The 24499-nt window shown below is 52.2% G+C and overlaps 1 protein-coding gene across 3 annotated transcripts in view; it reads left to right on the forward strand.

Annotated features, from left to right (window-relative positions):
* LOC146206052 (Krueppel-like factor 6) overlaps positions 1-24499 on the forward strand; it is a 363425-nt gene that overhangs the window by 135417 nt on the left and 203509 nt on the right. The window contains exon 1 of one of the 3 annotated variants that reach the window (XM_084590709.1): positions 7739-8131. The exons of the other annotated variants lie outside the window; for them this stretch is intronic. The gene's annotated coding sequence lies outside the window, so the exon portion shown is untranslated. Of the gene's footprint in view, positions 1-7738; positions 8132-24499 lie in introns of those variants that run through there. 3 annotated transcript variants of the gene reach the window in all.

Genomic DNA, 24499 nt, shown 5'->3' on the forward strand with positions numbered 1-24499 from the left:
GTAGATCCCCGTACCAAATGACAATAGTCATGTCGGGAGAGGAAAAGCGCGTTGTTAATTAGCATCATTACTTTGCGAGGTAGCACGTTGCGATGCCGGTATATTAAACCTACAACAGAGGACAGTATTGCATTATACTGGCACATGCGAATATTTGGTCTGACCATGGACTTCTCCGATTACCTAACCAGTCCGGTATCCACTACGTTCGAAGTCAAGTTGTCTATATCGGACCAACGCAAGTGGTACATTCATTGTACAGACACCGCCGTGGTGGTGCAGTGGTTAGGGCTCCCGACTGTGTCCAAGGATGTGGTATCGAATCCCTGCTGCGGCGGCAGTGGGACGTTATCAGCCAAACCAAACACATTCATTGTATAGTGAAAAAGTGAGACGGTGTGGGCAAAAAGCTTATTTCTTCCAAGTATGTGTCACTTGTATACGGGTTTAGAGGAAGCGCGAAGAGCCATGCTCGTCAACCGTCTGCTTTACTTTGAGGTACTTGACTCGTAAGATCAGATATCACAGAGCCTTCGCCTTCAGGTACTGCATCAATCGTCAATATGTCATCCATAAGCGCAAATGGCTGGCGCAATCAGGTTTACTGCGTCCCTTTTCTTTGTTTTCTTTTTGTGCGTCGTGCACCCGTAAGGAGGAGCTTACGCGTGCAGTCAGTACGGTTGGTCTCCCTTTGTAGGCGAAACCTCTCTTCGCAGGGCCCCCCTTATTCTATCCTGTTTCGTTTCGCACTTCGTTAATCCGCCAGGGTCTTCTATTTAAATCTGGTTCTATTCACTTTGTCGCGCGCATTTTGCTGAAGGAAATCTTGTTCGCCTATCGCGTTACTAATCCCGTAAGGTGAGCGCGCGCCTATAAAACTTCGCCGCCGTTGCTCCCTTTAGTTTTGTATTCGTTAATCTTTTCTGGTTCGTTTCGTGCGCAGAAGATTTTACTGCTCCGCGCGGCAGGCGCTGAGCTTCAATTGCATCCCCCCTCCTCTCCGCCGCTTTTTCAGGCGAATGAATTCGGTTCTTTTTCTCTCCTCCTTCGTTTCATTGCAGCATGGGAGCCGGCCTGGGCGATTATTCTTAATTGCGTGAGAGGTGCTGATTTATCGGCTGATTAGAGAAGCCGTTTGACCGCCGCAATTACGGTGGCACGTCTCCATGTCGAGCCAGCTGAGCGCGGCCAAACGTTTCCAGGGGGCTGCCTCAGTCGAGATGCCTCGGCGGGTGCTGGGAGGAGGGAGCAACCGAGATGCAAAGCGGCCAGTGATGGAGGCGAGGGCAAACATGCTGCCGTCAAAGTCAGCGGAAAGAACGAAGGAAGTGGAACTCTGTCGTCGGTCTGTGCATTGTTTGCGCTCTAGACCGCTTGCCTTCTATCTTGGGTTTCCTTCTCTCTTCCCCCTCCCCCCCCCCCTTTCTCTCTCTCGCTCTCTCGATTTCATTGCATCCTCTTGAGACGAGCACAGGTCTTGCTACCTTACCGTTCAGAAGAGCGAAAGATAACGGGTGTCTCGGGTCTGCATTCCGAAACTTCGGATAAGAGCCAACGAGCGCTTCAGGCATTCAGGCAGAGAGCGAAGGTGCTTGTTTCTGCGGAGTCGCGCGTATATTTGGAAGTTCTCGAGATGATCGACGGCCCGGGATAAACCTTTGCGCTTGACAGGGGCTTGATAATCGAGTTATTGCTCGTTGCGATGCGGCAGTTAGTTGACCGTTCCACTCTATACCTTGTGAACACGCTGGATCAGAAGCCATATGCGGCATTGCTTTTGTGCGTTTCGCGTTTTATGCTAGTCATGTCGCACATACGTTCTTAGAGTATTTCGGACCCACCATGTCTTGTTGCTGAGGTGTAGAATACTCTGCAATTTCCATTTGGCGGAACGTCTTCGAGCGGCGTTGCTTTTGGCCTGCGTGCGGTTTCTGGACGTTACTAACACAACGTGCCTACACTGTATACCCTCGAAACATGAAAAAGGGGCGCATCGGCGGCTGCAGTGCGTAAAACGCGGTGAAAAATTCGGGCAAAAGTATTTCGAAAACTTTCTGCTACGGTTTGGTGAAGGATAAACGGGATATTGAATCTATAATAAGCGCGCGCGCCTCGTTATCGCACGCACGCTGTTTTTTTTTTTCTTTTTTGGTTTTGTTCGTTAATTAAATAATGTTCTTGTTAATATTCCGTTTCAATTTTTCGCTTGGTTGTGAGGCTTTTATGTAGCTAGCGGTGGCTTCTATATATACAGAACGTTGTGACAAAAAAAAAAAAACTTTCTACAGTACTTCATTCCACGTGCAGCGTCCACATAGGCAATCATGCCCCTTTGCCGCGCATTTTATGCTGATAGCAGCAGATATTAATATATTCTTATTTGTCTTTTTCTTTTATTAACTGAAGCTCAGGTGAAGAGGAGGGGAGGGGGGGGGGGGGGGCTTAGTTTTAAAGAGCGAGCGCAGGTCAACTTACACAGTGCTCGCGCTCGTTCCGTGATTCGATAGAAATCATTATGAGCAATCTAAATCTAAACCGAGAATGCAGGCGTGGAAATAAAATTCGAGATATTCGCAAATGAGGCATTGTCGCACTTAAGCTGCAAGGCGCAGGCTAAACATCGGGGTCGTCAATGCTCTTACATGTTGCCATTGCATCGGGTGCGCCTTCGGTGAGTCGCGTTTCTACAGACTGTTGAGCGTGCTCCGTCGTGCGGTCTCCCTAATGCTCACTCATCCTCTTTTGCTCACTCTGTGTTTTTGAGTGTTTTTGGGCGGTCATGTTAAAGCACCGGCAGCAAGAAACGTCATGTATAGGAACTTCGTACCTTTAGTTTTATCGTTAGATAAGATTAAAAGAAAAAGAGAGAGAGAGAGAGAGAGAAAGAAAGGCGGCGCTTTTAAATATGTGGTTCACAGGACCTTTCACACGCGGAGGGAGGCTCTCTGAAATTTGCATCCTATTGGAATTCAGCGCGTCGTTGACGTCGAGTATAGGGAAAGTGTGAGAGTGGTATTACTCGGTCAGGAAGAGGGTGCCCGATGAAGTGTCATTAATACATCGCCCGATCATCCGGTCGATTAAGCGGCTTTCGCCATTCTGATTTATTTCTTGGCGTGCCACAGGTGATGCACACTTCCGCCCTTCCTCCGCGCAGTCTCCTCGGCCGTTGGGCGGGCGGTGCCTATGCAAAAACCGCTCATTGATTTCCAGCGAGCCGGGCAAGGTGCGGAGTGAGCGATATTGCCAGCACCCCGGCCGCGTTTATATACTTTGCACTCTTCTCTCAGGCGCTCTATTCCGCTCACAAATCATTAAGCGAAGACGGCCAACTGATGGATTATGCGTGCTTTGGCTAATATAGAAACGCGTCTGCGCGGTGAACCCGTCGGGCTTTGATGGGCGAGCGAGGCGGCACAAAAAAAAAGTGGGCCCCTCCCGACTTGTGCTGCACAGCGTGCGGGCAGAGGAGAGCATACATCGGCCCAGAGGGGGTGTGATGCGCTCTCGCTGAGGCACGCCCTGACCGCCGTCGGCGCGTCTGCTGCTTGCTTGCTTGCCTGACTGTACTGGCGCCGCTTGCCCAAACCGCGGGACTAGCGCTCTAGTTCTTGCTTCGCGGTTGCTGGCTGCCAAGCTGTCCTTTCTTTTTTTTCTTCTTCGCTCCCTTAGTTTGGTCGTCCTCAGCCGAGGTGCGGCAGGAAGGACGACGCGGAGGGGACGCTCGTTTCCTGTAGCGCTTTTCTCTGTGCATAGCTGCTTTCTTCTACTTTCTCGATGCGGCCGCTGAGGGACCGGAGAGGCGCGAAAGGAAAAGAGAGCGAGCGAAATCGGCGACGGTCGCCGAGCCGCTGACCGAGGTAGCAGCAGAGTGTGAGGGAGAGTTGTGAAGGTGGACCTTTCGTGCGTGGCTGCTTTTCCGCCTTTTGTTTTAGACCTCCGCCTGTTATCTTCCCGCTTCGGCCGAGGAGAAGCCGTCAAGGTGACGCTATTTTCGTCTTCTCTGGCGAGCGTAACCTCTTGTCGAAGATGTCGCAGCCAATTTTTCGACCGCTTCTGCTGTTCAGTTTGATTGAACGCGCGCGTCAGCGAAACGGTAGTCGAGCGACGTTATTGGCCGCACATTTAGGCTCGTCTTGCCCTGTGTCGAACGCTTTCGTGCGACGTCATCGGTTTGAGCCTGCGCAAAAATAAACCCCATTAAGCATCACAGTCTCTCTGTATCACGCAGCCTCGGGTGCCCGCAGCACCCGCAGCTTCAGACTTCGAAGAGCTGGAGGCTGACGCCCTCGAGCTTTGACAAACTGCTGACGGAGGCTGGGGCTTTGCTCTTTCCGCTTTGCCCCCCCCCCCCCCCCCCCCCCCCCGCTCTGTCGCAGCATTATGAACGGGGTTTCCTTTTAACAATATACAAAAAAGAAAGTTTATTCACTTGTCGTGTCATAGTGTTTGGTAACCAGAATCTTGCGAATGTCTCCATTCTAGGCACTTCGCGTCCACGGCAGCAGTTGAACCAAAGTTGAGCACGCATGCTTTATAAAGAAACAAACATTTTTGCGTTTTGATTTGAAAGATTTCTCGCCTGAACGACGTGTAGCAGTGCACGCGGTCAGAGTCGACCGTATAGCCAGATTGACCGAACTGGCTGGAAGCATGCTGTAATCGTGCTTCTTCCCTTCAGTGAAAAAGCTTCATTGTCACAAATGAATTCTATTTAATGTTGGTACTAATCTGTTGTGACAGCCTGAGGCCGATACATCGTACTTTGAGCGTGCAACTCAAACGGGCACTGACATCGCGTATAGGGCTTCGGCTTATGGGTACTTGAGACAGATGCAGGTTGTAGGTCGATCGTCCTTGCTATGCGGGTAATCCTTACTCTCATGAGGGTAGTGAGCGACGTACGGGTGTTGGCGCTTGAGGATTTCAAGATGCGTGCGGAGCGTTGGCCGCACACGCGCAGTTGGGCTTGTCGTCGCTCTATTTACGTGGTGGACGATGGGAACTGAGATGGTAGGCATTCGACTTGCTTTTATTTTTCAAACTCCTCCCTGTTACACTCTCTATTGAGCAGCCTGTCACTCGACGACAAGTACAAATAATTGGGAAGCACGCGCGTCCTCGTCGCCACTAGGCTGGGTCGCACGGTGGTTTCGGTGAGCGTCCCTTCGGCTGCGCTGTATCGAAAGCCTCCGTTGCCCGAAGCAGCAGCGGCAAGCCATTTCGGCGCAGCGGGGACCGAATCGCCCCATCAGCTTATTTAATAAACATGACCGCCTCGGGCTGCGAGGGAAGGCGGGGCGAGTCGTGAGATCCCTGCGCAAGATGGCGCGCGCTCGCTTCCGAGATGGCTTTCCTAATCCCTGGCGCCGCGGACGTGATCTTGCAAGGCGGAGTGGGGCCTCCCAAATTCTTTTGTCTGCCCGGCCGGCGGCCACTCTGGCAATTGGTATGCCCCTCACGAGCCCAGGGGAAAGACCCGTGACGTCAGCGGGACCGCTCTCCCGCTTTGCGGCAAGTTTCGGGACTTTCCTTATTTGCCCTGTCTATCTGGGTGCCGCCTGGCCAGCAGTGGCCGCTCGTTTGCAAACGCGTGCAGCCTAAGCGGCCTGTTTGCCGTGCGGTGTCGTCGCCCCAAGTTTGTACAAGAAGACCACGCGGCTGCGTCGGGCCGCCTCCAGTCAACCGAAGCCGCCGAAGTACGTTTTCTTTTTCTTTTTTTTTTTTTTTTTTATATAGCATCTTTTTTTTTCCCTCGCAACTGTTCCGCGCGTTCTTTCAAGAGTTCAGTAGCGTCGTCGATTCGGTCGTTGTATGACGCATTTTACTCGCCTGTGGTGCTCGCCCTGGAACCATGGGAAGCCTTCTTTGAGCTCGAGCCGCATGTAGCTACACGCGGTTTAAAGCGTCGCTCACAGCGTCAGCGCACAACCTACCAATATCCATACTCAGCTCAGCAAAAGGGTGCCAGTGTTCGGTATCTTGTTGTATACGCTACATAAGCTTCCCACGTGCGTGTGTGCATTTGCCCACACTATTCAGAGGTACAGATTCATATTGAGGACCAGCGCTAGAGAGACAAATGACTAAGGAGAGGGAAGACGACAATACAGCGTGCTACTAAATTATAGGTCCACATTCATTGACGTGTCTTACAGTATATTGCAGGGTTTGAGTTATGTGGAGGTGAAAGTGCTGAATACATTGATTCGCGCGCACAAGCTGCACATTCGCTTTTTTATTTTTTATTTTTATTCCGTGTATAGTGAAAAGTTGCGCTTAGAGGATGGAAGCAGGCATCCGCCGGTACATCAAGATTATTTGACATCAGACGAGCCGCTAAAAACCTAGCTGAACTGAAAAGGCGGTAAGCCAGGACATTTGTCTACTCTAGTAACATCGTTTATTTGTTGCGAAAGCAACACTACGCCAGCCAGCTCGGCTCGTCGCGTATACTCGTATGCCGTAGCCGCAAATGGCAGGAGCTGCCAGCTTGGGTCTCTCGTTTCACATAGAATGCCACAATCAGCCTGCCAGGACCCTGGTATTCACTTTACTCCTACAGGCCACTAAGGCATGCTCATTGTTAAAGCGGAGATTTATGTATGGGCTGCTAGCCTACTGTTATATGTGGCTCGAGGCTCCATCGGTAGCGTTGGCCTTGCGGCTCGGCGGAAGGCCACAGCGGTCCCGGCAAAGACGAGGCGTCGACTAACAAAAACAACGTTTAATACAGCATTACGTAGGAACGGGCAGAGAAGCAGGCCCGGAGAGAAAACTCAAACGCTCACAAAGCAGGTGTCTCGGTGTCGTCTCTGCATAGTCTCTCTCGCAGCGGAAACAGCCGCTGCTTTTATTGCGAAAGCAATACTACGACAGCCAAAGTGAGACCTGGTGTGGCCGCAGTGCCGTGAAGAGGCTACGGTCTCCTCATAAAAAAAAAAAAAAAAAAAAAAAAAGCCTGCCATGATATTTGCATTCACGTTACCTTTATGCCACGGGCAGGAGCTGCCTACTCGGGTCGCTCCTTTCATGTGGGAGGGTGATATCAGAATCAGGCTGCCAGAACCGTTTGCATTATCGTTATACCCTACGACACACAGGCACGTCCATACGGCTTGGTTGAAGAGTGACTTTATATGTGGGCTGGAAGCTTACGCTCTCGCGTCATACCCTGAAAGGATGAGATTAAGTGTCCCCAATAATGTAGCACCTTACACTGATAGGGCGTGATAGGGGAATAATGTAGCAGGCAAAAGACGCTTGCTTGCGCCATAGCTTTCGCAATTGAACTAGGGTTAACCAGAGCTAAACCACAACTAATTTTGTTGCTTTTTATATGCTCGGCAGTTGAGATTGAAAGGGAGAAGGATTCATGTCAGGGTAATCTTTGCTGACTCAGTCACGGCAGCGCAGAGGAACCTCCTGTCGACGGGCGAGGGCGACGCTCTCTCCATCGAGCGCCGGGCTTGGCCAGCGTTTGCACACGCACGCGCGCAAACACATAACGACACGTGTAATTGAACTGGGCGGCCGATTGCACGGCGCTGAAATGGCCGAAATGCTCGCTGCCCTTACTGATACTCTTCCGTTCGCTGCATTACGTTGCGTCCGCGTCGACTGTAGCACATGACGGTGGCGAATCGTAACACTACGCTATCGCGTCACACCCTTAAAGGCGGAGCTTAAGTGTCCCCCATATTTAGATGCAATAATCGCCTTTACCACGACCACCTAAAACGCCGGTGAAATTTGATGCGTTCAACGGAACGCCGGCTGTGTTCGATGCAACGCTCGGTCGCCCGCAGCCAAAGCTTTCGCTCCACACTCGTAGGCCGTAGCCACAAATGGCGGGCACAACGAAACCTTCAGGAGACGGCGTGCAGAAGAAACGGATGAAGAACACGCTGCACGTCTTGAGAAAGGAAGGAAGAGGAAAGCGGCCAAAGCGGCCGGTTTAATCGTTGAGCCTGGAGACGTCGAAGGTGGTCGGCGCGCAGACTTTGCACAAATAGTGGGCGAGCATGAGTCGGCCACGCGAGAGTTTCACCGCCGCTTCACGAACAACCCGCTTGGAAGTGTGGGTTCGGTGTGCGACCGGCTGTGGCATAAAAATGATCTAAGATCACCGGTGAGTAAAATGTATCCGACTTTTCATTTGGCCACAAGCGTAGCCATGCAGCCGTTGCTTCCGCAATTCAACTATAGGTTAACCAGAGCTAAACCACAGAAGGCTTTTTTTGTTTTGTTTTGTTTTGTTTTTTTGCTCATCACGTACTGTATACAGGAAACCTGAGATACGCATGTGACAGATGACGTCCTTGCCTAGGCGCTCTCGATGTAGCCCAGTTATCTGACGCGCCAAGCAAAGTTTCGACAGAGCGTGCAATCTGATCCCTGTAAGCTCATGCAGGTGGCTTGAAAATTTAAAAGTATTTGCTCTTCTCGCTAGGAAATGTGTTACGCGCGGCGATCAACACAGCAAACTTCATTGCAGGGTGCCTATTGTAATACTTGGCTTTCAGTGACTGCGCTTGTATTGGATTTTGTATTTTTTTAACGCAGAAAGTTATTATTTTATTACTCGGACGCCGCAACTGCGCTGTCCTTTCAGCGGCGGGTGCTTTTCTTTTTCGACGTCGGCCGTAACCCTTCGGTCAGGGCTCTAGGCGCTGATGACGACTCGCGGAAAGCGCCCGCGCTGCCATCGTTCGTGATGCGGGTCGTGCTGCGCCGGCCGCTGTGCTATGCTGCCAGCGTGGCCGGCTGGTGGCCTTGCGGCGTGCATTGCCAAGGCTCCCGGGGCGTCATGAATGAGCCCGCCTTGATGTGACCCCCTCTCCGGCGCACTTAGGAAGCCGAGATGGCCTCCCTCTCGGGCAGTCGCCTCTCGCTCTCCGAAATTCGGTCAGGGATGCTGCCAGCGTGGCTGCAGTCTGGTCTGGGCCCTGAAATGGCATCTCGGCTCCCTCTCCGCAAACTCTATCCTTTCTAAGCAACTTTCTCTTTTCGCTTGCGAAGCTAGTACACGATGGCTCCCCCCTCCCTTTCTTTTTTTGTTCGAAGCTGTAGTGAAGTTGAATTTTCAAGGGTTGGGCGTTAAGCGGCCCCACCGCCATGCGTGCATGGACGTTTTGGCTGGCAGCACTGCGTTAGTAGCACCGCTGGTGGCCCCCATCCGTGTGTTTATGATATACCGCCGACCCCCTGCAGCGAGCGAAAACCAGCACACAACGCTTCATCTTGGCAATTTGGTTCCTGCAAAAAGCTGCAGCGACGAGCTCGCCACAAAGCAGCAAAAATACAAATCAAAGCTTTTTCATGCTCCCCTTCGAAAGCCAGTTTCCCTACTCTCTACTCTGGCCGCCGACCCTGGACGGTGACTTCAATACCTTAGATGGCATCCACTGGTCCTCTCTCTGACTGACGGGGGAAGTCACGCACGTGATATCCCTGCTCCGGGACCGCCCTGTGTGCTGCACCGTTCCAAGACACCACGCATCCCACCAAACGCGGAGGAGGAAAGAAGGGGGATTTGGCTTGCGGAGGCTAGACGGCCAGGCAGAAGTGGCAAAGGGTAAAGTAGTTAATTAAGGCAGTCTATTAGGATGACGTCAAGTATGTGACGTCATGCAACCGGAAGTAGAACCGGAAAAGGGCATAGTAAGGGATTGACGCGCAATTTGAAAGTACCAAAGACTGAAGTGGGTAAACAAGAAGTGAATTAAGCAACTAGACACAACCAACAGGAGCATCCGTGCTTTCGGATTACTCCAATGCAGATTCTGCAGTGTTCTCAGTTAATTTTTCGACCGGAGGGTGGACTGCGTCCCTTTAAGCGTGCGTAGAGGAAGGGAAAGGGAGACGAAGACAACTTAATGTGCGAGGCGCACATTCTTGTTCGCTTTGCTTTGTGAGCACTTTTCGTAGACGCTCACAGCCACCGGATGTGATTCGCTAGCACTTTTATTTCCGCCGCTAGTGAAGGTAAGCGCGTTAGAGCGACGGGTGATTAGCGGCGTGCTGTCTTGCGGATACAAATATTTAATGCGCAGAAAGCTCGGCCGGTTACGACTTGCCGTGCGGTGAGAGCACTTATTCCTTCGCGTCTTCCGTTCGTTGTGAAGCGCGGCGGCGATAAATTGCGCTTCACCACCGCAGGCCCCGCTGAAACGGTTGCCGCGGCGACCTCAGCGCTGCGCGCGGGGGCCTGATGATCCCTCGGTGCCCTGCACGCGACGCCAAATGGCGATTCCGGAAAGCACTCCCGCTGCTGCTGCTGCTGTTGATGCAGCCGCGAGGCGGGATGCCCCGGTGCGAGGAGACGGGAAAAGCCGCGCGATTCCAGCCAGCAGCGCTGTGTGGAGCAGGAAGCAGCGCAGCGCGACCCGGCGCACCTCTGGATCGTCTTCCGCCGCGGAGGCGAGCCGCGCTCGTGAATTATTAATGCGTCTACGTGGGATTAGCACTGTATTAATAATACGTGGACGGGTAACTTTGGCCGCGCGCTGGCGGCGGCAGTGGGCTGCTGCCGGCGTGGCGGCGCCGCGTGGGTATGCATGCGTGCAGTGGAGGTGACGTCGCCGCGGTGTGTGCCGCGCCGGTCTCGTGCTGGCCGCCGACGGGGCGCACGCCGATCCGGGCTCGTGCGGCGGCTCCCCGGCCTGCGCTCTTCCTTCACGCGAGGCTCTCCGTCGAATCTCTGCCGACGGGCTCCATGTGAAATCGATGGAATTCCGCGGCGCAAATTAGACGTCGCTGACGTTCCGACTTGTAGTCGTCAGCAAGCATGCGGCACTTTTTGAGATACGCCTTTCTGGCGGTATGCATCGGAGATTTTTTATAAAGGGCAGCTTGAACTTTCGCTGCTGCGGAAGCATCTCCATTCTTATCCTGACAAAATTTGCGTGGCGTTCCGCGCAGCGTTACATTAGGGATGTTAGCCAAATTTGTGAGCGGATTCGGTCAAACTAGATGAGATTACTTGCGGTGTGCACTGGATATGATGCAAGGCGGCAATTTTACCTTTGCAGAGGTCTCGCTTGACACTTCTGTTAAAATTTGTCGAGAACCTCAAGCTATATTTCATGCCGCACAACACCCCCTACCCCGCTCTTGTCATATATCATAAAGCCTCAAGAGCGTTGAGGCGTTTTTAAAAGTGGTAAAAAAAAAAAAAAAGAGCAGAAGCTGTCACATTTCCTCTCTCTCTCTTTTTTTTCTGTATTACTCAACGCTGCATATATTGTTCGCCACACCCCTAAATATTTTAAATAATCCGGACATTTGCTCGTACCTTTGTGCTTTCACATTCAAATGCATGCTGACACCGACCAGAAAACGTTGCTATTATCACTTGCGGACGCAAACCTTCGCAATTAGTTAGGGAAGCGTATCACAGATCTTGTCGCGTTTCTGTCCCGGATTGTTTGGCTATACGACCTGACTTTGCCTGGCCAAGGGCAAGTGCTGGCAGTTTTATTCGCTTGCTATTTTGTTTGCTGCGACTTTTATACTGAGTCGATTGTAGGTCGTTATCTTTATTAGCTGCCCAGCGTCTACGAGGTTCTGACCCGTACCACTGTCGACTGACAAAAAAGAGCGTACACTTTGCCACCAGTAGAAACAACTGTTTACAGGCGCATGCTGGCGATAACGTACTAATGGAATCTGCTAGCGATGGATGGGAATCAGCCTGCGTGTACTGTTTACACTGTGTTGCCATTTTTTACTCCACGACGTGGCGTTGGGATAGTCGGCGGCGAGGCAGTGTTTGGTGATGAAAGCGCCGATTGATATGACCCTCCGTTTACTGGGCTTTGCCCTTTTCTTTAGTTTTCGCTCACCGCATCTCTCTCGCGCATAGATCGGGCGGCAAAAGCAACAATGGAGGTTTGCTCACAAGAGATAGTGGTTAATTGGTTTTGTTTAGATTATAGGGCATAACGTCCCCAAGCGACTCAGGCTATGAGAGACGCCGTAGTGGAGGGCTTCGGGAATTTCGACCAACTGGAGTTCTTTAACGTATACACTGACATCGCACAGCACACGGGCGCCTTGCTTTTCGCCTCCATATAAAAGCGGCCGCCGCGGCCGGGATTCGATCCCGCATCCTTGGGCGCAGTATTCGAGCGCCCTAACCTCTGCACCACCACGGCGGAGCCCAGCGGTATTGGCCCGCATCTCTGTGGTGAGAGAGAATCGTGCTATGTTCTCAAGTGTTCTTCATATAAAGCGGTATTCACACAGGCGATGGAATCCTCTCGGCGAGGAAGCTGCTGTGCTTTTCACGAACGCTAAGGAGTTCCTGAACTCTGATCGACACGCACGTGTGTGTTATCGTGTAGCCTTACTCTTAATTGAATAAAGTTTATTCACTCGCTCACCCTGGGTCTCTCGAGTGCAAGGTGCGGTCCTTATGAATTTAGAACCGACCAATACATTTTCCCCGTCGAGAAAGCTGGGGCGAGTGTAGTTCATCCCACGCGCTGGCTTTGGATGCCGGGCGTGGAACGAGCGTCTCAAGCAGGCTGAGGGTTTGCGTCTCTGCGAGCCGTGTAAACCGAGCCTCGCTCGCTCAAGTGGCTTTCACCGTGTGTCTCGGTCGGAGCGAAATTCGATCGTGCGCTGGGACGCGCTCCCCTCTCCATCTCTTCCGGGGGCCCTCGACGCCCTCCTCCACCGTGGTCCCTAATGTTCACCACACGATCCTGTCATCTCAGCGCGCTTCTTTTATTTTTAAACGCGGGAAGCGGGCCAACCGACCAGCAGTGCGAACTTGCAAGTTTCTCCTCGGCAGGAGCGATGCCTCTCTTCCGTCTCCATAGCGACTGGCGCGCGAAACTGCGGCCGCCCCTGCAGGATCGAAAAGAAGGAATCAAAAGGGACAGGCACCGCGCCTTGCTCAGGAAGTGTTGGTTTTCTGGCCCGATCTTGGGCCCAGTGTTGTTGCGGAGAAGCTGGTGCGCGAGATGGCGCGTGTGGCCCCCCGACCGAGTGCCGCGCTGGTGCCGGGCAGCGCTTGCCGTGGCGTGTTTTCTCTGAAAATAGGGCTCGCCGCCGTCTTCGCGCCCGCTTTCCATCCCCTTTGAGCTTTTCCACTTGCGCAGCATCTTCCGCTCCGCTTATTCCCGCTGTCGGCCGGCCGTCGCCGGGACGCGCCCGCTCCCCGATGACGGTTTCCTCGGTGCCTGCTTTTGTTACCGTCGCACTCTCTCCTCCGTCGTCTATGCTAAGCTTGATGTATCGTCTCCGACAGAAGCGCTGGAATAACCATCGCTGCTTGCCTCGACGCTATTTGCACCGCTGGTCGCCAGACGGACTGTGCGCGCATGGGAGAGGCGAGACTGTTGACGTTAATAGCTTAGTTACCTTTCAGCAGCTTGTTTTCACCGGGTTCCCCAGAGAAGCGATACTGCTCTGTTGTGTTTGGGGAATTGCGACGACCCTTCTTTTATTACCCGATGGTTCGACATCTTTTGCATTCTTTTCACTGTCACTGCAACGTGTTTTCATATTAATGAACATTGCCGTTTTGTGGTGCTGCCTTAATTTGTGAGAACCTTTATCGGGCTTGTCCGTGCGTATATAGTTTACTTCAGAACGAAGTGAGTGACCTCGTTGTCAAATGAAACAATGCAAACACGTAACCTCCACTGAACGCGGCCCCGTTGGTAGCTGCGCTGCCATTTTATTTTATTTGTTTTTTTTTTTTTTAATTTTAAGCTGTTTGAACGTGTTACAATTTACTGCAGGCAGATCATGCAGCACAAGGTTCCGCACTTTGCACAGCTATTTTGATAGCCGCTTTGTTAGCGACAACAACAAAATGCATAGTGGTAGGAATGCGATGAAGCTAAAAAAGGAATGAGACTGCGCCGCCAGTACCAGATTAACGCACGACCGCACCAAAGAGATGTCATTTGTCCGGCAAGAATCTTCGTCCGGTTGCTCGCTGCGCGATAATCCGCTTTGAAAACATTCTACTGGCTTTTCTGATCGTTCTTCCTTTATTCTTTTTTTTTTTTTTAAGGGTCGCTCTGAGCACTACAGACGTTTGCAATGTTTCATCGGATTACAACTCCTCTCTTTGTTTTTCTTTTGTCCCTTCCTAATTCCTTTTTTTTTTTTTCGAAAGCCTCGATTTCTTCACGCTCATTACGTTTTGCACTGGGAGCGATCACCGAACGACAGGATGAAACGCCGCTCCCCTCGGTGCCTTCGAAGCGGCGCGGAAGAAGAACCCGGATTCCGGCTCGCACTTCTCGCGAGTCTCAACTTGCGCGCGTGCCTGCAAAGAAGGCGGGGAGATTATCTCCATGACCGAGGAGGGGCTGCTTCTGCTCCTCGCATCACTGTAGCGCATCCGCTGGCGTCCTTCCCGCGCTGTCGTTCCCGTTCTTTTAGCGCGCCACGCCCGCGTCGCTGCAAGAACTTCCGTCTCTCTGGCAGTTCACTCTGTGGGTTCCCTTCGACCCATTCCAGCGTGCAGGCTTTCTCGAGCATTGGAAGGCGCACTTGGGCCGTTGTCTGCTGAGGCTAGCATGTGCAATGGGCTGCGAAAGCCCAGCAGCATCAGCAACCGAGAACACTATACGCGAGGAGAGCGCAAGTAGCGCACAATGTTTCGACCGGCGGCGAGGGAGGCTGACGCTGTTTGCCCAGGGCCGAGTGCGTATAGAAGCCGTGTGAACGATCCTTCTAGGCGCACTCGTCGATTTCCTGGCGCAGGCGGTGGTGGACACGCGCTTGTGTGAACAGCCGCCGGCTTTCTCGTCTTGATTTTGTGCGCTCCTCTCGCTGCTGAGCTTCGCTCTCAATTCCTTCTCTCCACAGACTAGCTTGCGAAATTGTTTATTTTGTATCACGATTCATTCTGCTCTGTCAGTTGTGTAAACGATTCTTGAATGTGTCATACAATATAGGGACGTTTACGTGCTTGTTTTTAGATCCTGCTATATCAATAACAAGAGGAAAGTGTACAACAGTTGCATCTTACCTGCACTCACCTATGGCGCTCAAACGTGGAGGCTAACCAAGAGGGTTCTGCTTAAGTTGAGGACAACGCAGAGGGCTATGGAACGAAAAATGGTAGGGGTAACATTAAGAGACAGGAAGCGTGCAGAGTGGGTCAGAGAAATAACTCAAGCTACTGACATTCTAGTGGAAATAAAGAAGAAAAAGATAACCGATGGCCACTTAGGGTAACAAATTGGATTCCAAGGGAGGCAAAGCGTAGCAGAAAGTCAGGTGGGCGGATGAGGTTAGAAGTTCGCAGGGGTTAAATAGATGCAGCTAGCACAGGACCGGGTTAATTGGAGAAATATGGGAGAGGCCTTCGCCCTGCTTTGGGTATAGTCAGGCAGATGATGATGACGATATCAATATCACTGGCATATGCCACTTCGATCAGTTTTGAGGATAACAATGTATCGGTTTGAACACGCTTGTCGGTTTCACGAGTGTATATTCGCAGATAGTTCGCTCGATATGCTGCTATTGCCTTTTATTCGTTGACCTTGCTGCGAATGTATGATGTACACACGAGTTGAAAGTTGAGATCAGGCATGCAGGCATTATTGCGGTTGTCGTTATATTAACCAGCGTTATCGTTTATTTTTATAGACTAAATCACACTGGTGCACAAAAAAGTGCAAAGGAAAAGATCCGGGATTGGAGGCTGACTATTCAGCAATTCTCCAAGGAGCAGCAATAAAATACGAGCGAAAATAACGCCACTGTTGTATCGCTCTCTCAGAGATAACGTGTTGACACTTTGACTGCTTCACGTTTTGCAGCAAGATGTTCTGATTACCTCCAGGTAGTACGCCAAACGGAACCCGAGGCATTTCGTTTGCTTCTTCATTTTCTCGCTGTCAGCTGTCTGGTGGGCTGAGTGAAAGCACCAAGAAGAACTGAATGCGCATCGCTTCAGGCACTGCAATCGATTACAGCTGCTCACATGAGCGAAAATTCCCTGGCGATGAAGTACGAATTAAGACTGTATTCGCTATTTCACAAGGCTTTATTTCTCCGGTAGTGCGCAATATTTACCTGCTGCTTGTCGCTCACCCACGTGTGCGGGTGCTGATAAGGTTCGTAAAGTGGTAGATACATTCGTGCTTAACCTTGCACGTATTTTCCGCGTCTTATTCGGTGTTTAAGACTTCGGCACAGTTTTCGCCTGCCTCAGTTTTTATTGCGAAAGCAATACTACTCTAGGTTTCGAGCCTTCAGCGTAGCACGGCGGTAGCCACGTACGTCTTAACCACGTGACGCTGTGACGTCACACCCCACGTGACACTAGAGTGAGAGCTGGGCTACCAACTCAAGCGGTCGGCGTTGCGCAGCGGTATAGCCACGTCTTACCCACGTGACGCTGACTCTTCACACCCCAAGTGACACAAAAGCGAGAGATAGGCTCCCAACACAAGCGGTCGGCGTGGCGCGGTCGGAGCCGCGGCTCAGTTAGCAGGAGCTGCCAACTTGGGTTTCACATGAGACGGTTATGTTAGAATCAGCCTGCTATGACCCTAGCATTCACATTACCCCTATAGGCCACTAAGGCACCTTCATACGGCTTGGTTAAAGCGGGGCTTTATATGTGGGCTGAGGAAGAAGAAGAACGCTCGGTCACCCGCAGCTAATGCTTCCGCTCAATATTTGGTTCAGCAGCGTTGAACTCTTGTATTTTTTTTCCCCTCCAGTTCCTCGAGGCAGCTTCGTCGGCGCCAGTTCATTTTCAGTTTTATTTCGAGCAGCTGTACACGGATTCGAGATGCGCCCGTCTTTCGAAAATCCCGAAAGAGACAAATCCTTCCAGCCTGTTCTCCCCGGAAGTGGGTCATCGCTGTCTCTGCGATCACGAGGCCAGGCACCTCACTGATTGTTTTCGCATTTCGATGTTGTTTTTATTACCATCCGTGGATCGGGTCAGTGGGCGGCGTCAGCTGGTTTCCTGTCGCGTACTACACGCGCGCGTTTATAACACCGCGGGCGCATTCGTGAATATTCATCGCTCAGCTAGGTGTTCGCGTGTATATATTACGGGCTTTCAACGCGCATATGGGCTGCCGACACGCGTGCGATCGCAACGTTGCGCCCGAGCTGACACGCGCTTTGAACGCCGCGACGTGTTGTTGCCGGCCGTTGTTGCAGCGCCTGCTTTGCGATCTCTCCCGCGTTGCGGGTGAGCGGCGCTGCGCGGCCGCTGTCGGCCATTGATTAACTACCTGCCTTTGTCTGCGCCTCGCGTCGTGCCCATCGCGCCGCCGGGCAGCGGTCGGCGTTTTGTGCCCACGAAGACGACGATGCCCTTTGACAGAGCGCGCCACGGGACGCGCCTCCTCCCCATCGGCCCCCGATTGGGGAAGCGGCGGGAACCGGGCGTGAGGAAGATTTCGGAAAGTGGGGATCATGTGCGCTTTTATGGTCGTTGGTCGGCGCCGCATCGCTATCGATGCCATTTGTCTTCATTACGCTCCTCGGGACATCTGCGGATCCACGGGGATTGTGGAATCGACCTTTCGTATATATACGCCCTGGAGGGAAGGATTCGCTCTCGCACGCGCACGCCTCGGGAGATAGAGAGAGAAAGAAGAAATGGCCGCGGACGGCCGCTCTTGCTCGCTGTCGTGTAAAACACTCGCAACAGGGCTTTTGCTCCGTATTTAAGCTTGCACGCTCGCACTTTATTGCTAACACGTGTCTCCACCTCTTATTCCCTCCCCTTGCTTTCAACCTTATGATTGCTTTTCGATTTACATTTTATTTGCCCCCTTGGAAGCTGTTGCGAAACTTATGTTGTCGTTTTTTTCTATTGTCACTAAAATTTAGTCCAAATGGATTATTTAGTGGCTCGTGACTGGACCCTGTGGCAGTAAGAAGTTACCATATGCGCGCTTTGGCGCTTTGCGCTGCCCATGGCTGAGGATCAGGGCCTATGGCATGCGACCGCGAGGAATGTAGATCTTCGCAGCTGCACACCCACAGCGACGAAAAGCTGAAAACGCCGGTGTAATCGATCCTCTTTAAATAACACCAGGTGGCTGAAATTAGTAAACAGCCCTCCATTTCGGCGATTTTTTTCTCTGTCCTTCCTCTTACCCTTTCCCTCACGGCACGGTTCACCCGTCCACCATGACTTTGACATTTGCTGCACCTTTCCTTTGTCGGTAACCAATTACAAATATTGTTATTTATTAGTAGTAATTCAGTGTTGCTGCTTCAGAACCTGGCGCCAGTCGAGCAGGGAGGGCTCCCGTCGCCGGTGTCTTCCTGAACTGAATTAAGGGCAGACAAAAGAAGAGCAGTAAGATGGGCTAGTTGGTTGTACTGCATGGCTGAGGCAAACGAAGAACAGCGCTGGTCCGCTTTATTCGTCCAGTTACCTTCCTGCGCGCTTTTCTAAACATGCACACAAAAGAGCTGGCGAAAGTATTGAAGGACGAATCTGGGCTCTGCATTATAATGCAAGTGAATTTCGAGGAACGCTAATTGCGGCGGAAGGCGGTACGGTACGCTCACGGCCGTTTCTTTACGTGATGAATTGGGTCGCAATTAAACTGGACTTGCACATCTTCTTGCCTTTGGAATGTCATGGGGTCGTTGTCAGATCTAAAGAAGATAATGTGATGTCTTGCGGCAGAGAAGAAAAGGAAACGAAAAAAAAAAAAAGACAAGCGTCTTTGTTCTATAGCTGCCTCGTTTTGCTGTCCTTCGTTTCCATAAATATTGGGACTGAAAAAAGCCGTATTTCAACGGTCCCTGGCAGTTCAGCAATGTGCAAACAATTATCCGTGGCGCAGTATATTTGTTGCCTGGAAGTGATTAACCCTGGCAGAAACGAACTCGTCTTTCATTGGCTTTTGAAGATTAGCATTCTCATTATTGTGTGGCAAAAGAGAAAATGGGGCTTAAAAAAAAAGGATTTTGTGACTTCACGCAAGCCCGCGGTGGAACATTTTGCGAATCTCCGCCGGCACCGGCCTTAATTAAAATTCAAACTCCTTCATCTTTGCTTGTCGGGCTCATTCACCAAATGAAATTAGCATATCTGAAGTGTGTTCGCTTTGTAATTCGACTATCTTAACGTCGGAGAGTAGTGTCTTTACGGCATTATTTTCGGTCTCGCAAATTGTGTAACCGCGCCCGCGTGTCAGCTGTGTGTTCATACGTCTTACGCGCAGGGGTGTAAAAGCGAGCTCAGAGTATCGTCTTATCCGTCCGTGACTCCTCTTTTCTTCTTCTCCCCCAATTGCATCACCGCGACTTGACAGCGGCGCCTTCTGTGCTGGAGATGACGATGCCGCCGCAGTCCGCACGCAGATGGCTTGCCATCTGCCCCTCGTCGCCGAGAGGAGGCTGAAGAGGATGAGGCGGCCCTGTCTGGCGAAGCCCTCCGCACGCAGTTTTCGCGTGCCTTCTTCCGTGTGCGCTGCGTCGCTTCGTCGACTCCGCTGCGGGCCGTGTTTGCCGAGGATTGTCGGCGGCCACGCGCTATATTGCGGCGCTTCGCCGAGGGTTCGGCGCGAACGCGTCGTGGCCCCGTTCGCGCTATATGTTATATCGGTTGTACGGGTAGTTGTCAGCGCAGTGTTTGCGCAAGGCGTGAAAACAATGTGTGCACGGCCAGCGGCGTCGGGATATGCGTCTCCGCATGAGTGGCACGCCCTGCCGGGACCCGCTCGACTGGTGCTGCGGGACACCCGGGAAAATAGGGGGGAGGGGGGGGGGGGGGGCGATGCTCTGCCGGGCACGGGAGCAGTGCGCCGAGGGGGGCGGCGCTCAGGTGTCCCATCAGGCACGCTACGCTGGACGGAGCCATCATTGTTCGGCTCGCGTGGGCACGTCTGGACACCGTCTGGACGCCTGATCCAGACGCTCCGCAGTCGGTCGTTTGCCGCGATTTTCGCCGCCACCCGTCCACTTTGCCCGGAACGCGGAGACGGCGGAAATGGCCGAGAAGAGCATTACCGCGCGCTCGGCTAGTGCCGAGGAGCTTTCCCTGGCCGCCTACTCGCTCTCTTTCTCTCTCGCTTTCGCTTGTTTAGCCTGGCGCCCTTTTTTTTTTTTTTTTTAACTCTCCGCCTATCCTTTTCTTCTTGTGTTCCATTTGATCAAAGAAAAGGCGTGCGCGTTTCAGACATGTCCGCTGTCTCGTAATATACCGAGCCTTAATCCAGTATTAGGCTTGCGAGATCTTCTGGTGACCAGTGAACGGATTGCTCCACAATAATTGGCGTATTGACCTAGTAAATAGGCGCCACTTTGCTCATTTCATTAATAATTTTTCTCATTAATACTTCATTAACGCCGGCCGCTTCGTTTTCGTACATTTCACATTTCGTTCTCTACTTCTGTCGTTGACAATTGCCAGCGTTTTCTCGTGGCCCCATAACACGATTTGGCCCGATGAAGCTGCTCTATTCGGCCAGCTATGCGGAACGTTCTCACTTTATCTACCGAATTATTTATCGGGCTGCGTAAGGATTGCATATGAGACGGCTTGACTGGCGTACGCTTCACGGTTTCAGTATGTTTGCTGCATATACATGTATGTCGTCGTCGGCGAAGAAATGGACTTTGCTTGCCACAGTTGCGCGCGCACTTCGGCGCCAGCCATGGATTGATGCAGTGTGTTATTAAGCCTCCACGCGGCCGCAGCTCGTGCGGTTTAACCTATTCTCTAGTCACGTTCTGGCCCACGCGAGGCTTCTGCGGATGATATCATCGTGTATTCCCGCGACGTGATATGACAATGCAGCCACGGAGTTTCTTGAACTCCTCAGCGTGCCGCTCTCCGGATGCCTTCGTGCGCAGGGGGCTCGGCCATTGTGGGCTGTCTCCGTCGTTAGCGCAGCCGCGACCGTATATGGCCTCCGCAGACACCGCAGCGAAAGCGCACAAAGGGGGAAAGAAGGAAAAGAGTGGGAACACAGAAGGACGCGTCCACACGGTCGTTATGCGCGTCCATTACTCTCTCTTTCGACGCTTTGCGACGAACCTCTTCGGGTTTGCAGGATGACACCGCGTCATTCCGAGTGCTCTCGAAATGCGGGAAAGTTCGCGCCTGGTTTGCTCTCCGCGATCCGCACTGTGCCACATGGTTGGGACTCGGAGGTGGTGTTGGTAGACCCGAGTGAGCTACCTCAGCGAACTCGGTAATACGCTTCGAGATATATCTTGGATGTCTCAATCGGCCCACAGTGCGACTTGGAAGACGAAGAGCTGCCAGACTTACCGATGATTATTTTGAGTGTGCAGTTGGAAATATGTACGCAGATCTGTTGGTACCATTCCTAAGGGCTAGCACTTTCGCATAAGTACTCGCCCGGAGTGGGTCAGATGATTTTCCATTCTTGGAAGCAAATTTTGTGCTACAAGCGCGCGCAAATTTGCCCGCCAGTTCAGCGTGCGTTTATTTTACGTATTCTTCTGAGGCTCTCCTTTCGCGAATAGCGTTAATGATTGTCCGTAAGGCGCACCTTTGCTTTCGTGTTTTAACGTCGTCCTGTAGCGAAAAATAACAATTCTGCTGCAAATCCTGAGCGATGAGAAATGAAACCAACAAGAATCGAAGCTCAATCGCACGCACTGGGCCAGTGGCAAATTTATAGAGGAGTGCTCAAGCGTGAAATCTTATTAAAAAAAAAAAAAAAAAACGCGCTCAACCGCATTTTTTTGGCAAAAAATTCTTTTTGTTTTGGTAGAGGGAGGGGGGGACGCCTAAGGTCCACTTTAAGGTAAAACACGACAATGTTTTGATAATTCTCATCTGTGGCTCCACTTGCGCATACTCGCTAAATCAGTAAGTGCTTTTTGTGCCTCTGTTACCCTACACATGCGGCTATAAGGTGTTATTATAAGGTTATTTTTATCTGGTCAAGGCCGTCATTGCACCCCCACCGCTTCGGTGGTGGACGACGGCCGTTGCGACGCGCGTCTTTCTCACCTTCTTCTTTATCTTTCTTCTTTATTTTCTCTTCTGTCCGCGCGAGGCAGCGGAAGTGGATCAGCAACAGAGCCCAGTAGCAGGCCCGTGCATTTTCTTTTCATTTTTCCTGCAGTCGCAACCAAACAACCATCTTCACACAACCAATGCCAGAGGACCAAATAGATTCGAAATGAAGAATGGAGAATGGAAGCTTACGGAATACGCCCCAAGGGTTCCTGGATTTGTTCGCTGGCTTCATTTTCTTTGTTTTCGCAGCTGTAATGTGGTCAGGACAGTGGGAACTTGGTGGTATTTTTTCATTTCTTAGAAAGACTTTCCTGTATGTAACGACTGATCTTTTAGTGCATCCCACTACCGCATTTCGCTGTCACGCGTGGCAGGATACTGATTGGTGCTTTCACCCCATTTCATGGCCGAATCGGCAAGGATGGGAATCGAATAAGGCCACGATGTGCTGGATTACGACTGTATGTGTGCCCTGTAACCGAATCTAAAACCGTATAGTGCTACCTTAGCTAATTTATTCGCATTTTGCATAGCCACGCCGAACCGGCCGTCATTTTTTTACCACTCTTCCAAGATCCTTGGCGCCCAATATCAACATTTTTCTTTAACTGAACATCCTATCCTGCGCTTTGCGCTTGCTGCTGCAATAAAACCGTACGTTCCCCCACGTTTACTTGGGTTGCGTACCATTCGCAGTCCCAGCTAAAGTCTCACATTATCAGGCCGGGCCACGTTGCTGTGCTCCTCAGCATGAACGCGCGGTCCCTTTTCCGGGCTTCGGTAACGACGCGGCTAGGGGATGTCGCTGTTGACTCGCAGCAATAAGTCGGCCTAGCGCAGCTCAGTCGCCTTTGAAACGCGAGAGGCGCCTCATTGCCGGCAATAGACCCCCATTGTTCGCCGCGTCTGCAGTCCATCTACACCATTGCCAGTGTCACGCGCGTGGAATGTGCAATGCAATGTCCTCCGGCCGACGGGATGTTGGGAGCCGGTAGCCCTGGAGAAGAGGGGGTCGACATCGATGCCTTTGTGTCCCGCGCGACTGAGCGCTGTTCGCGTTGCCAGCCACACGTGCCACTTGTGGCGGCGTATCCGTGCACCCTACCGCTCCATTGGGGTCGGGCTAGCTCAGTCGTTGCGGAGACTCATGCAGAGTCCTAACCCGGGTCCTACTATACGGACGCCCCATAATGCGCACACGATGCATTAAACATGAGCCTAATCGATGGTGCCCGCTGGCCACGAGACGAAATTACTTATCCTCCAATTGGGGAAAAAGAGAGCGGACTTAGCCCACGGCTCCGGCCACGCGCGCTTCGGCCGCCGCTCTTCCGTCGCAGTTGATTTACGACGGCCGACTCTGCGGTATACGGGCCCGTCCCCGACGGCGCGGGCGCTGCTGCCTTGATCGATCCTGGCCCTTCCAGTTTGCCTGTCGGCCGGCGGATATGCGAGATAGTTGCTGCACGTGCCGGATCCTGTCGCCACACGCTCCGCACCAGGCGCGCTCCATGCGGCCGCGTTGTGGGGCACCGTGCCACGGCCTCGCTATGCGTGCGCCACATTCAGCATGCACTCAGCAACTATGTGAGGCAGTTTTGCGCCATAGCATCTGCGGCGTGTCTTGGCAATTTTCTACTGCACTAGCATTCATCAATGCAGGCTTTCATGAACCACCAACTCCAGGTCGTGTTACTAAAAGAGGGACGCGGCGCCGCGCTTCCGCCGCGATTAAGATTGGGCAAGAACTCAGGAAAATGAGCTTTTTAGGTAAAGCGCGGTAACTGTCGCTTCTCAGTGGACACCTCAATACGCATTTAGATAGAGGGGCTAACGATGGGAGCGAAATAAGGAGAGCATTAATTTCTGGCCTCGTTTTTTCTTCAGGTGCCGACCGTCTCTTGCAGGAACGAATGAGCATTACTTTATATAGAACGGTGTCGATATCCCTGCAGCTTCGCATATTTGAGTCAGTCGCAGCGGCAGTGCGTGTGTAATCGGCCGCGCCGAATAAATAGGCGACCCTTGTGCGTCGCCTCCTCCTCTTGAGGCGTTCGCAGAGGCCCCCTTTATACCGCGGCGGGCCCCTTGTGCCTGGTCCCCCGGTGACAAGAGCCAGGCGCTTTCCCTTTGTTTTGCTTATAGCTCTGGGGAGTCTTCGGGACCGTGACTCTCTGTTGTCGCACGCTCGCTGCCTGCTGCAAAAGTTATTGCTCATGCCGGACCCCGCTTGCCGCACGAGCCTCCCCTGTCCCTGCTCGGCGATGAGCTGCGAGCGCTGTCCTGTTCCGCGCATCCGCGCATCCGCGCTGCCCCAGCTTAGACGATACTCGAGAGTGCCAGCCTAGAGGCGTCCTATATATTAGATGAGGTATTCTCCTCGAATTGTTTGCAGCGCTTTAAATTTGAAACAGTGTCCTCAGGGTCGCAAAAAAAAAAAAAAAGGGAAAAAATGAGGGGACACTTGATCAGCTCTGCCTCCGGCTCCATGGCCCTTGCGGAACCTAGTTCGCGTATCTACATCTTGTTGCTACTCGC

Source organism: Amblyomma maculatum, chromosome 1, assembly GCF_055883805.1.
Source record: "Amblyomma maculatum isolate TAMU_Amacu chromosome 1, ASM5588380v1, whole genome shotgun sequence".
Taxonomy (NCBI): domain Eukaryota; kingdom Metazoa; phylum Arthropoda; class Arachnida; order Ixodida; family Ixodidae; genus Amblyomma; species Amblyomma maculatum.